We start from the raw sequence: 15,441 nt of genomic DNA, 5'->3' as shown, positions 1-15,441 counted from the left end.
AGATGGTCTGAAGGCTACACAAGATATTATTCAAGGACTTCAACAAAATCTCACTATTGCAAGGAATAAGAAGAGAACTTTGTGAAAAGATGCAGAATAATGATGATGAAAAAGAAACTCTTAAGGATCTGGTAAACAAGCTGAGACAAGAAAACTGTACAATGAAGAATGAGATGCAAGATATGACTATGAGATTTTGTAAAGAAACTGAAAATTGGAAGAAGAATGAAGAGGACTTGGTTAGAAGACTGAATGATTCTGGAAATGAAAACACAAGACTTAGTCATGAAAATGATATGTTAAAGACAGACTTGATGCACACACAAAATGACACAAATGAACTCATGAGACAGAAAGGAATCTTGGAGAGTGAACTGGTTGCTGCAAATCAGCACAAGGAGAAATTCAAGAAAAGTTCAGAAGAACTTGTTGACATGCTGAAAAATCAAAAACCTAATGGTGATACAAATGGCCTTGGCTTTGAAGTTGGTGAAAGCTCCGACACTGCAAACAATCATGATCACAACAAACCGGTAAGACAACCTAATGCTTACAAATTTAATGGGAAATGCTTTAACTGTAACAAGTATGGTCATAGAGAAAATCAGTGTAGATCTAGAAATTATCAGAACACTAATGCACCCACCAGTCAATGTTCTAAATGCAACAAAGTTGGTCATAATTCATAAAATTGCAGAATGAATGTAAGATGTTATGTTTGTGGAAGATTTGGACACTTATCTAATCAATGCAAAAAACATACCGGCATAGGATATGGGAAAGCTATTCAGAAAAACAAAGTGACTTATTATGCTTGGAATAATATTGGACATATTGCAAAATTCTGTAGAAGTAAGACATCACCGACAAATAACAAAGGACCCAGCCTGAAAGGTAAAGAAAAGGTTGAAGAGGTAAAGCGAGAATTCTCAAAGCAATGGATCAAAAAGTCATATCAGAATGTTGATGGGAATACTCCTCCACCAGCAGAATAGGGTATCACTCCACCAGCGGGAGACTCTTCATCTAACTGAAGGAAAATCCTTTGGGGGTTTAGCAACAAATTGAAAAACATGCTAATATACCCTCGGTTGATGGTGAGAAGTTAAATTACTTCTTTACCGGCAGATGAGTTAAGTTGTGACTTAACCGGCAAGCATTAAATATGGTTGTTGGAGAAAATAACATTATAAAGTAAGTGTTTTGGCTCCTTTTTATTCACCGAACATTCAAATCTCCCGAGAGCGCGAAAATTCTGAGAAAGGGCATCCATAGCGAGAAGGAAGCAAATCATTCAAGCACACATACCTAAAGGCAGATTAAGGTATTTATAGCCATGGCATCCTCCTATGTTCCTGAATTCATTGCAAACCCTATTATTGTAGAAGAAGTTAAATGCCCTAGACCCATGTTTAAGATCATTCCCGGCATTGCAAAGAAAGATGATACCCTAGGGGCATTCTCTCAAATTTCTAAAGGAGTAGTATATGTTGAAGACCCTAGAATGTACATACATTCTCACATAAAAGAACTAGGAGATGAAGAAATCAAGAATATGTATCAGACTGTTTTATGTGATGAATCTGGAAACATCAAACTAGAACATAAGATAGTGGAAACCCTAGGTTTTACTGAAATCCTTAGTATCCCAAATTTTCCCAAGGATGTTATAAGGATTGTGCTAAGCAGAGTGCATGGCAAATTCTTTTGGTTGGATTCAATTCATAAGATCACGAAAGAGGCAGTTAGGGTAGTGACAGGCTTACCCTCCACCGGTAGCAGGCCTGACAAAACTAAGAAGGTCTCTAATGACACTGTAAAGACCCTAACCGGTGCAACTTTCAACAAGAGATCACTTAGAGTCAATGATGTTAAAGATGTAAATGTCAAAATTCATTAGCATGGTACTTGGCTACAAAGCTACTCATACAAACAAACTAAACTCAGTCTCTAGCTTATGTATTAAAAGTGCTTATGACTTAGTGAACAACAATGCTAAGATTGACATATGTGAATGGCTGAAAGATGAACTAATAGAAAACCTAGATAAAATCAAACGTGACAAGAAGGGAACCTTCAAGTTTAGCAACTTACTTGTAAGTTTAATGTTGTATATCACTAAGGAAGTACTCGATACTGGCAAGAAAGAATTTGGATTTGATATACTAGTAGGAAAACAGCTACTGAACGTACTGAACAACATGGGAGAAAATAGAGATAAGAACATCAATGAATATTTCCAAGCATTTAAGGCAAAGATGAAATATAGAAGAAGACTATCCCAAGCAATTGTTGACAAATACAAAGATGACATATGCTTTGTGGTAAAGAAAGATGAAATCTGGATGGAAGCAGTTGTCCCAAGAACTATTTGGGTCACCAAAATGGGATATGAAGCTGATGAGAACATAATTTAGACATATGAAAAAGCTCTACTTGAGGCACCAAGAAAACCGGATGAGAAATTCTTTGGCAATGCTGAAACAATTGAGAGTGGTATTCAATCATAGAAAAGAATTAAGAAAACTGAACAGATAGTGAGGAAAGGTACAAGACAAGCTAAAGCAATTAAGGAAGATGTATTGAAGCAAACTGGTATTAAGGAAAGTGAGTTAGAAGGACTTCAACTGGAAGCTCATTTTTCACCGGTTGCAACTTCTTCTGAAAGTGATATACCGGTCGAATTCAAAAGGGTAGTAAGGAAAAGAAAACCCTCAATGGCACCCTCACCTACACCCAGAAGAACAAGACAAAAGCAACAGGCAGTTAGGCCTCTAGTTAAGAAGTTAACTCCAAAGAAGAAGAAGGTAAAATAGGATATTGATCCCCTAGACAAACTTCTAAGTGAAATAACTGAGGATGGAAAATTCAAAAATATTAGCAAGTTGTATAACACACTATCTACTGATGATAAAGAAAGTGTAGAGAATAGTGTAATCTTACACTTGGACATATACAAGAAATTTTTGATGGAAATTGTTGATGATATACCCACTGATTTATACAGAAGACTAGAAGCTAGAAGGGTAGCTATTGTTGAGTTAGACAAAAAGATGAAAATAGAAAAATTACTTGCAATTCACCCAGTGAACTCCACTGAAGAGATAGATCAATTATCAATGAAGCTAACTAGACAGTATTTTCAATCGGTCATCGACATGCACTTATGGCAGGAAGAGTAAATGAAATTTCAAAAGAGATTGCGAATCAATGGGATATATTCTTTATTGCAAAAGAGGAACAAGAAGAACTTAAAAGACCTAAGACTATCAGAGTCTATCAAAAGGACAAGGATAAGGGGAAAGGTAAGGAAGGTGGACCTCCGAGCCTAAAAATAACTGATAACCTACCCCCACCTCTTTTGATACTCCACCGGTAGAAATCGTTGACACCCAACCGGCAACAGAGAGTATGGAGACTCCTCAAGAGGATACAAATCGTGAGTCTATAATTTTGTACACTATGAACATAGACACCCAAGAGGTAAATATTGTGGTAGATAAGGAATCAACTGAGAAGACAAATGTGGCAACAGAGCCACCGACAGAAAATGTTAGAATTGATAACATTGGAATTGGGGAACAACAACAAACTGAAGAAACAAATGATCCCCCGGACACTGGGAAGACAGAGACCATAGATGTGCATACTGTTACATCTACTGAGCCACCAGCAACTATAGAAACTAAAAAACCAACTGAGTCACCGGCAGTAGATAGTGTAGAGGTGAATATAGAGAAACTGACAGTGGATACCACTGGTAAAGCATCAGAAACACCAGTAGATAATACTAAGACTTCATTAGAAAAATCAAAAGTTGAGAGCACAGAGAAACCCACTGAGGCACAGGTTGAGAAACCGAAATAAAAACAGTTAGAGTCACAGGTTCAAACAGAGACCGTACCACCTTCAGCTGAAAAGCCTAAACCTTTGCTAGTAGAAATGCAAACACAAACTGACCTACCAGAGGTCAAAACAAGCAAAGTTATTACTACAACCGGCAGCATGGAGATTGTGAAAATAGTTGGGCAGACATTTGGTACTTCAATGACAGAATTCAAACCAATGAATGTGACAGAGGTATTATTAGATTCTATTAAGAAAATCACTGAGTGTAATGCACAAGCCTACAAGGCTATTGATGACATAATTCATATTCTTAATTTGATAGTACCCAAGTGCATTGTGGGAAGTAAAGATTCTTTGAGCCAATTGGACACGTTGTCTAAATATATAAGCGGCAATCTAATTACACTAGACCAGATAAATGAAGACACATTCAAAGAGAGAATGAATAAGGAGAAAGAAAATTTCTTTGAGGAAATAGTGAAGAAGAATAAGGAACAAATGCAAACCTTATTACCGGCACTAGGAGAAACAATTTTGGATTTCAAGAAACTGTACAGGGATACCTACAAAACTGATATTTTGACAGAAGACATAGATTTGGAGATCAGCAAAGCACAAGAAGAAATTAACAAAATTGCTGACAATTTAATAGGAACATCAGATCCATTTTTGGAAATTGAAAATAACATTGTAGATCTTGAGGAGAAAATTGAGAAGTTAGAAAAAGATAAAGAAAAGATAAAGGTTAAGGCAAAGTATTTAAAATGCAAACCAGGTCCTAAACTAGATTACCTCATTTCTTTGAGAAAAGAAATTTCTGAGGCTCTGGTTCCCAGACTCAAGACACCGAAAGAGAAAATGCACATACTCACTGATACAATTCAGAGAACAGAAGCGGCATTAAAGGACAGCAAAAGGTTCAGCGACAGTCAAAATTTTGCATTGGCAGACATCTATCAGATTGTAACCCACCAGTTACAAGGATCTAGGCAGGAACCACACTCCACTGACAGTTAATGACAACCTTTGTCATTGATGTCAAAGGGGGAGTAGTGGAGATGAGAAAAATGATCAGAAGAAAGATATCATCAGCTCAGGGGGAGCACACAGTTTTGGTAAGATAATTTTGGCGAATTCTTTTTGGACACTTTTTGAATTTTTCTCATGAGTGTTGCCATCAATGCCAAAGGGGGAGATTGTTGGCAAATGCACACTCCAATGAGAAATTGTAGGTGATTGAAGGTATTGTCATTGATGGCAACCTTACAATCATATGATACCAGCAGGCACTGACACCGGCAGACTCTACACCGGCATACAGTTCACCAGCACCAAAAAGAAAGATTACCGGCACCATGGCCGACAGGAATTTTGTATAAATGTATTTTGTATTTAATTGTAAAAAAATTTGTAAGTCGACTTGGCAGATTGTAATATGACTCATATACATATGAGATCATTGTAGATCATTTTTAAGATATATAGATGGAAGGATTAATGCAGATCTAATATGCGAATTGTAAGGTAGATATTAGATAAGGGTTTATGTATATTGCAGAGCTTAAACCGGTACTAAATCTAGCATAGTAGATGTTGATCTGAAGTAGTACAAGACATTGGATTTGTATAATCCATTTTTGTAAGTCAGTGAGACTTCTTTTGTAACTGAGCAGTGAGCTCTAGGCACTTGGCCTTCCTGCATGTGCAGGCCCCTATTGTAAACAGTAATAATCCCTTATTGGCTAGTAAGTGAATATTGTGGGTCACAAATCCCATCGAGGTTTTTCCCACACTGGTTTTCCTCGTTAAAATATTATGTTATGGTGTGTCTTTCATGTTGTGGTTGTTATTCTTATTTACTGCATTAATTTTGGTTTACCGGTACACAATTTTGAATTGCTTTTCATGTTATAATTTAAGAAAGTTCACTTACCAGTCAGATACTGATTCACCCCCCCTCTCAGTATCTTTGGGAATCCTAACAGTTCCTTATGCTAATTGTTGAAGGTTTTTTGGTGTTATTCACTATTTTTATGATTGTGAAGGTAGGATTGTGGAAATGGTCAAGGAAATTTATTAGTTATCTAAATTTGAATCTGCAACAATTATTATATTTTCCACCTCTATGGGGTTTGTTCTTCTTCCTCATAGATTCCCTTGATGTTATGATTCCATTTTTCTCTCTCTCCACTTGCTATTCTCTTTTATTAAGTGGATAATTATATATGAAGTTAAATTTGAAATCCTATTTTTTGTTGATTGCACAATTTTTGTCCCTTTTCAATTATCAACTTTATGTTATCTTGCTTTGCATTGCAATTATGGTGGCATTGTTGACTATCATGTAGAAATTGGTGGGATAGTTGTATCAAATATTATTCCCTCACTAACCCAATTACACTCTACACTCTCATATAGGTAATTGAGTACATAAGGTAATTTGTATGATTTTTAGTCCTTATCACTTCCTAGTGTAGATTATTATTGGGTAAAATTATGCTATAGCGGTAGAAATAATTTTGAAGGTGCACATTTGGGCTATTTCTATATGAGAGATTTTATTCATTTTTACACTAGACTATTATCTTTCTTTCTCGATCATATTTTTTGGCTACATAGGATACTTCAAATAGAAGTTTGAAAAGCAACGAATTTCATGCTAGCTACAAAAAGAGTAAACTCCATATCATAGGTACTATTAATCATTAAGAATGACATAGAATTAAAAGATATTAGAGTCACTTAATTAATTAAGCTACAAGGATTACCTTTCTAGAGAGAGAGAGAGAGAGAGAGAGAGTAAGTGGATGCAAATATATTAAATTAGATGTGATAAATGAATGTATAGAAAAGGTTGAGAGATAGGAATAATTAGGATTGTGATCAGTGTCTTAATCCTAATCCCATTTCATGTGATTACTAGGGGATAAGATCACATGTCTACAAGAGACTAAGGGATGAACACACCTAATGAGATTATGTGGTTTCCATTAGTTTATATGGACCTTAATATCCTTATGTATTTAATATTTACTTTACATGCATGTTTGTGATTCCTTATTTACTTTAAGATGCATTTTCATGTTAGTTATAATTCACATACACCTCAAATTGGGAGAAAATTCAAATAGTAAAAAATTTATACTCATGCCAATTCCCACATATTTTTGGACCCGTTTAATCTAATTGCTTTAAAATACTTCCTATCAATAAATGGTACAATATTGTGCGAAGTAGAGCACATTGCCCAATCCTTCACATATCCCCACCTCTACATATTTCCACATATTCCACATTATCTCATTTACTTCTACACATATTCCCACACATTAAACATTTATTATGCCCTCATATCTGTACATTCATTATGCATTTTGATATTATATTTTTATTGTCCTAGGTAGGCTCACAATGAAAGATCAATCCCATGTTGCTAATAACTTGTCCCTAAGATTGCAATTCTTTCAAAAGTTAGATTTCTAGGTCTCACCCAATTTATTCCCTTCATGAGTTAACTTGGTACATGTTTGATGTGATTTGTCTATTTGAAGTGACATTTAAAGGAATTTAATATGAATTTGTATTCATCACTCATCATTCATTAAAATTTCAATGCATTAAAGGGAGCATCCTTTTAGGAATTTTTTTATTTGGAGCATTAAAAGTAACCTTAATTTGCATTATCATTTTAGTGTATTTTCATGATTAGAAGTGGTCTTTTCTCATCTCTATTATTGTAATTTTTATCTAATCGGGAATGTTGACCTAGGAGAACATGACCTGCGTGATCTAATAATCTATCCAAATTACTTTTAAGTAGTACTAACAGCTAATATACACCGAGTAAGGAATTTGATTCATCAAAAAAGTAAAATTAACTAATTACATAGATTAGATTTATAGTTCCTATGATAAATCTATGCTTATAAAATTATCCTTAAACAATAGGATTAGCCCATAATAAATTTGATAGTTTGTCATGATCAAGGTGGAGGTACAAATAGAGAGGATCATTTGTAGTCCTAGGATATGTGAATCTCAATATGACATCAAAATTATTCTCCCTTACCATTACTAGCGCTATGTATCTTTACCCTATTCCTAATTGAGCATTTCAATCATTTAGCTGGTCACACCTAAGTGTCAATTGATTTATTCTAGGTTGATTTACATTGATTTGATTACATTGAATTAATTAGCTTAAATTAAGTCTTTGGAAATATTATTTTCCTTTACAACGAGATCAAAAAAGTTCAATATTATTATCATATAAAAACTTAGAAGATCAACTGTTTTTGGAATTTAATATACTATGAACACAATAAAATAAATCAAACTTAATATCCATAACATCATGAAATTTGTATATCCATGTTACATACGATAATGGTGAAACTTTTATATCCATGTTACTTCCCATTTAGTTTTGTGCCCATTTCAAGAGAATGGCTTAATACATTTACATATGAATGAATGGTGCAATCCAATGTGAAGTTTGGCTCATTCCTCTAGTTGTTACCTATCAATATTACATATATTACAATGCATATATCTACATCTTAACCATTTCTACACATCTCTTTGTACATATCACTTTTAGTTCACCTACATGTTTAGAAATTCATTTTATGCATTGAATTTACCATTCCGTCATCTTGATTCATTTTTATGGGTTTGAAATGGATATCATGGTCATGGATCTAGCCCTTAAATTTCTAAAATTCAAATTCAAAATTAGCTTAGGCACTCATTTCAATAGCTATTGTTAGCCAACCAAACACACATTTGGGTTATTATCACTATATTTTTATATTTAAAGACATTCAATTACATTTATTTGCATCATGCTCTCATATCCAAATATCATCTATCATCCTATAGAATTCAAGGAACATTTATTATAAATAGCTTTTGAATTGGTGCACTTAGAAAGAAGTAAAATTTGTATATTCATACTGGGAACATTTGTACAACTAAAGTTTGTTGTCTTCATTTATTGGCCTTACCATAAGGCCAATGTTTTTCAATGGTTGACTTACTAGATTTTATCCTCTAGAAATCTAGCAAACATCTATATTTATTCGTAAATATAGACACTTTTTGGAGAAAAGAAAGTGTAAGGGGATAGTGCATCAAATCACAAAAACACGTGTTTAGTAGCATCAAGTCCACACAAGAAAGGATGAATCCATTAACACAAAAGTGGTTTACAAGCACAAACCTGACCCAAGGAGAAATACAAATCTTACATATAATACGATGCAATACACAAGCAAAAAGATCATATTATTAGTACCTTAAATTAGTTCAAATTCTAAAATACAATCAAATTATTTATCGTCAAACTTAAAACTAAATATCATAATTTAAATTTCACAATTACTTTCTATAATTAACATACAATTCAAAATTCATAGTCAACTATTATTTAATTAACCTAAACCAATAATATCTCTTTTTTTATTAAATCAAACCTATAAACTTAAGGAAAAGATATTTTTAAGTTTGATTGTGTAAACTCTTTCATATTTAAGTTTAGAGAGCATGAGATGAATAAAATAATTTCTGAAGTAGCTTCCATTCTTCTTATGAAGTTCAAAATGACATTTTTAATAATAACCAAGGTGTATAATACCATGTTCACATACAACGTTATGTCTAAAGTCCATTCCAAAACTCAGATTTGAACTTATCTTCTTAAAACACTATACTTATTATTTTATAATTAACTGATAAGGAAGAAGAAGGAGAATAAAGGATTACATGGTGTAGACAAAATTGAATGGCCTCGCCAATAAATTAAGAGTCATTTGGCCAAATCTATATATAAAAATAAAATAAAAATATCATAACATATATAAATGATCTAAATTATTATTATAACATGTATTCATGAATATAACCCCTTTTAAAGCAAAATAAATGTCAAGGGAATCAATCACAAAAACACACCTCTAGAAGTATCAAAACCATGCAACAAGGGATGAATCCACAAATATGAAAGTGGTTTACAAGCACAAACTTAATTCAAGGAGAGACACAGATCTTACACATAATCTAATTCATCACACTTATAGAAATATCATATTATTAGTACCTTGAGATAGTCCAAATTCTAAAATACAACCAAATTATTTATCTCCAAACTTAAAACTAAATATCATAATTTAACTTTCACATTTAAGTTCTGTAATTTACATTTAATTCAAAACTATCACACCTACAGCTATTATTTATTAACCTAAATGCCTTCATGTCTATATATCTAATTATTTTAACCTATAAACTTACAATATATTATGTCTTTGTAAGTTTGAATATGTATACACTTTCATATCTAAGTTTAGAGACAATAGATGGATAAAATATTTTTGAAGGAGGTCCAAAATGACACTTTGAATAATAATCAAGGTGTATGACGCCATGTTCATATACTCTAACATCATGTCCATAGTTCTCCAAAACTCAAAATTGAATTTCTCTTCTTAAAAAGCTATACTTGTTTATTTAATTAACTGATAAGGATGAGGAAATAGAATAAAGGACTACACACAATTGAATTTCCGCATCAATTAATTAAGAGTCATTTATCTTAATATCTATATAAAAATAAAATATATTTCAAAATTATTATATCAAAATTTATTTTTCTATTTTTTTAATTGAATCAAAGCAAGAAAATTACATAGAATTAGACAATAGAAAGTTACCCGAAAAGTAAAAAGAAAATATATCAATTGCATACAATTTAAATGTGTAATTGTGAATTAGAACTCATTCTCATAACAATGATTCACATGATTCTATTCTCCATAAAAAAATATATAAAAAAAAACCACTTATTTTTTATATAATTCTCATCTGAATTTTAGACTCTAGTTATCAAAATTCTTTAACTTGTAACAGTGATTCACAAAAATTAATTGCCCAAATTCTTTGACTCGTAACAATGATTCACATGATCTATCTTTCATAAACATGATATATTCACATCTGATATATAGATTTTAATTGCCAAATTTTGTAACTCCTATGTCATAACAATGATTCGCAAAAATTAATTACCAAAATTTTTTGTCGTATAACAATGATTCACATGAATTCATCCTTCATAAACATAATATAATTTTTTCTTTTACTGTAACAATGATTCACATGAACTTATCTTTCATAATATGATACAGTTCCCATCAGACAGACTTTTATATTTGAGTTTCTGCTCAATGCTTTCAAAAGAAATGAGCCAAAGCTCCATTTCAGTTGTACCAGTTGATGTTTCTGATTGTAAAGGTGGTGATATAAAGGAGTTAAGGATTGGAACTTTGGCTATTATCACTGGCTGTAACTTTTCAGAGCCATGATATGGTACCAGAGAAACATCAAATTGATTAGGGGCACTCAAGAAGAACAATACTAGGCCACTCACCTTTATAATCTCTGCAAAACGCTCACAATCATCTTCAACAGTAACTTCTTCCCCAATACTATTATAAAGGCCTTCATGGGGTTGTATGTTCTCTGTTATATATAACCCAGCTGGAAAACTGCAACTCAACATGTTTATTTCTCTTTTTATAAACCAATAGCCCTCAACATGTTCCCCTCCCCTGCTGCCCATTGTTTATTTATTCAAAGAGAAGAGGGATTTTTCTCAGAGAACTGCCAGATGGAGGGACTTGTGCCATAACTATATAGACACACAGAGAGAAAACCATTCGCCATTGAAATGTAACTGAAGTCTTTTGGGATTCAGGTGTCAGAAAATGAATAAATGAAAAAATTAGAATTGTTTCTTTATATTTAAATGAAAGGAGATTAAATGATTTATATTTAAAGTAAAATTATTCTGGTTATTTTTTAAATCTGTATTGTTAGCTCTTTAATAAATTGTCAGAATGTATCTATTCATTCTTAACACTTATCTTAAAGAAGAATGAATTCTCTTTGATACCCAGCATATTCTTACATATTAGAAACTTCGTCTATTCAAAAGGTTTAGTAAATTTATATTTGTTGTTTTCTCATATTTTTATAATACATCAAGTCGATCTCTTTTTATTGAAATCTTCATCATTGCTAGCTTTTCTCCATCACTGTTCTAAAATTTTGTAGGCACCAAACCCTATCAAGTTGTCTCATCCCTTTCGTAAATGTATAATTCTTGGGTTCCTCAATTCCACCTTCTCAAACTTCCAAAATCTAAATCGCCCAAGTTGTTGAGTAGCAATCCATATGTATTTATACCTTCATATCTTCCCCCTCTAACCTCGGTGCTTTATCATTTTCATAATAAGAGCACAATTATTATTCTTTAAACAACACTAGATCTCCTTATAATAATTGTTGGACTAGGAGTAGTATGTGTAACCATAATACTATTTTCTTTTGTACAATGCTCCAAGTGAGCAATCTTTGTTGGAAGGCATGGTGATTGTAATATTGCTAAGAGACTTCTTGATTTCTTTTTCTCTCTATGAAGACTATGATCAAACCTTTATTGGAGGCTAATGGTTATTTGGCATCTTTGGTCTTTTTCTCAGAAGGTGGAATGTAAGCTCTGGTTTGGAAAAGGAAAGCATCAAAGTGTTTCATTTTGGGTTAGACTATCTAGTTTACTGAAGGAATTTTAGCAGGAAGCTTGGTCTAGTATTGTTAGTTCTTTTGACCAGCTTATTGTTCTAGATCAAATGACCAAATCTGAAAAATGGATACTATTTTTCAAGTTCTATGTTATTCTTGATATTGATAAGATTCTCCCCTCTTTGGTCACCTTCTCCTCTAAGCTAGGCATAAGGGTGCACCAAATCTTGTATGAGGATTCCTTGGTGTTTTGTTACCATTGTCACATGTTTTCCCACACTATGACTTGGTGTAACACCCCTAGAGGATGACAAAGTCACATGAAGCAAAATATTTAAAAGAAGCTTTTTGTTCCTCAAATTGTGGAAGAGTATATCGAAGGATGCATTGGAGAGGTGGTTGAACCTCTTTTGGACAAGACTAATTTGGGTGCCATTAGTCTTGCTTCTAAGTGTAGATCTCATTTTGATGAGAATCATTTGGTGGAGATTTGAAAGTAGAAGGATACATCTAGGGAGGGTCTTGATGATGAGTTCTTTGGTTGTCCTTCATTTGGCTCTCAACATTCACTCGCCTTGAATAAGAAAAATAGGATGAAGTTTTAGGTCAAGAAGCCTACAAAAATAAGGTGGCAATAGGATTCAAAGTTACCCAAAATTATTTGGCTTTGAGCTACCTTGACTTATTTATGTTGTCGCTATTGGGCAATTTACTCAATTTATTCATCCTATTCCTTGTTGATGGGGGGGTTGTTGGTTTGTTGACTTTTGTAGTTTGTTTTATGTCTTGTTCCATGATATTGTTTTTGTGTTTTTAATGTTTATCTAATGATCTTTGTATAAAGATAAGGCCCTTTCTTAAGCTCTCTTTTTTATTCACAATTCCAGTCGAAAACTTTAAACCATAATTAAAAACATAATTACATCTTATTATGGCACATCAAGATTGAGAGCTAGTGCAATTGCTAATAATGCTCTGAAATTATCTTGACAAATAGAAAATTAATCTTAACTCATAATATTGCACACCTATACCATCATCAACTGTATTTGTCTATGACAAACCTGTTGCTCTTTGGTACTTTTGTCCTCGATGACAAGAAAGTAAAAAAAAAGGGAAGTTGTGTTGGTTAAGTTTCATATTTTAATAAGCATGTGGGCCAGTCTAGTGACACGGACACATTGTTTTTACTGACGTGTTATATGCTTAAAGCATCTTACTCTCGAGCCATGCTGGTGACATGGATAAGTGAATAACACTGATTTTGCATTAATTAAATGGCATCTTTGATTTAATCTGTCTACGGACTAATGGCATATTCCTCAGAATACTCTTTGTGACCGACAAGTTAAAAGTTTTTGGAAGACGTTTTGTGTTTCATTTTTGAACTTGTTTGGAGTCCGTCTCAAACCCTAACGCCATGAGAGATGCAGCCGTCAATGTAGCTAAGGAGCTCGAATCAATTTGTTCAGTTAAAAAGAATGAAGCAAAAATGATCTTAACCGGGAGCTTAATGGTTTTCTGGTTAGTTTGTTTTCAGTTATCAATAAAGTTGCGTTTCACAGGTATTATTCTTGATCATATGTTTAAAAGATTCAGATTTGTTTTCGAATCAGGTTTTTCAGTTATGCAAAATGAAAATAAGGAAACTGTTCATGCTTTATTTTTGTTTTTCATGATTGGGAAATCAAGCATCTTTAGTTTTTCCCTTTCCGTTGCACAGTTAAAACGGTTATTCGTTTTTCAGTTTGCAATTCCTGTAAGATTTTGGTAACCCTATACGAGGGTTATTCTGGAAGAACATTGTTTTTTTGTTTGGGTATAAAACAGTTCTATTCAGAACAGTTTAGACGAGGAAAAACAGAGAGTGGAGTGTGCATAAAGGGACACACAAAGAGTGTGTTGAAAAAAAAAAAGAAAGTGTTGTGTATAAAAGACTATCAGTGATCTTAGATAGTCGAGGGTTTTGAAAATCAATACTCTGTTTTTGTTGCAGAGTACATGAGGCTTTAATGTTTGAAACTATTTTGTTCAGAGATTGAATTTTTCTCTCTGATAGTGTTGAATTCATTTAAAAGTATGTTATTATGATTCAAATCCTTGAAGAATACTGTTGCAAAATTTTTAGAAAGAATCATTTGTACAGACTGGTAAAATATTCTCGCTCCAATTACTGATGGTTTTGTGACTGCAAGATTTAAGTGCATGCATAAAATCACCAGTGGCTGTAGCTCGAGTTGAAATGTTTATTGGATAAGAAGAGGGGTTGGTGCTCCTTGAGGCCTTGTGGTTTCTAAAACTTGTGAACTGAGTTGGTGCTCTTTGAAATAATATAAGGGATCTTACCGAGTGGTTTTTCTACCCCAGGAGGGTTTTCCACTCATGAAAACTATGGTGTTATGTGCATTGTCTTGTCTCATTTTGTTTTACTGGTTTATGCTCTGATACGTCATATCTTTAGCTCTCTTTATTTCATACTCTATTTTGCTGAATTTATGTAATGCAATCTTTGAAGTACTCATTTAGATGTTTCATGTTTGTGTAAAAGATTTAATACCCTTCTTATTTTTTGAAAAGTCTGAATCAAGTGTTTCAGTTGGTTCTATTGTATATTTCATGCTTCATTAAAGTATTTCATTAAGGTGTTAAGTCTCAGTCATCTGTGCATTTTGTGAATTAAAATTGTCAAGTTCATAAAAGTATCTCTTGTTAAAATTTGTAACACTCTGATTCACCCCCCCCCCCCCCTTCTCAGAGTGTTTCCACTTCCAACAAGTGGTATCAGAGCATAGGGTCCCTCATATAGGTCTGTCCTAGGGATTGTTCCTGGTCACTTGGAAGTTTTTTTTTATGGCTCAAACTCAGGAAGGTGCTTCACTTTCAAGAGCTCCTCTTTTTGATGGAACTGATTATGTGTTCTGGAAGATTAGGATGGAAACTTATCTCATTTCAGTTGATCTTAATGTGTGGAATATTGTGACCACAAAATATACAGTTCCTTCCATTATTCCT

This window comes from Cryptomeria japonica, chromosome 10 (genome assembly GCF_030272615.1).
Source record: "Cryptomeria japonica chromosome 10, Sugi_1.0, whole genome shotgun sequence".
In the NCBI taxonomy this organism is placed as follows: domain Eukaryota; kingdom Viridiplantae; phylum Streptophyta; class Pinopsida; order Cupressales; family Cupressaceae; genus Cryptomeria; species Cryptomeria japonica.
This window is presented reverse-complemented; position numbering follows the sequence as displayed.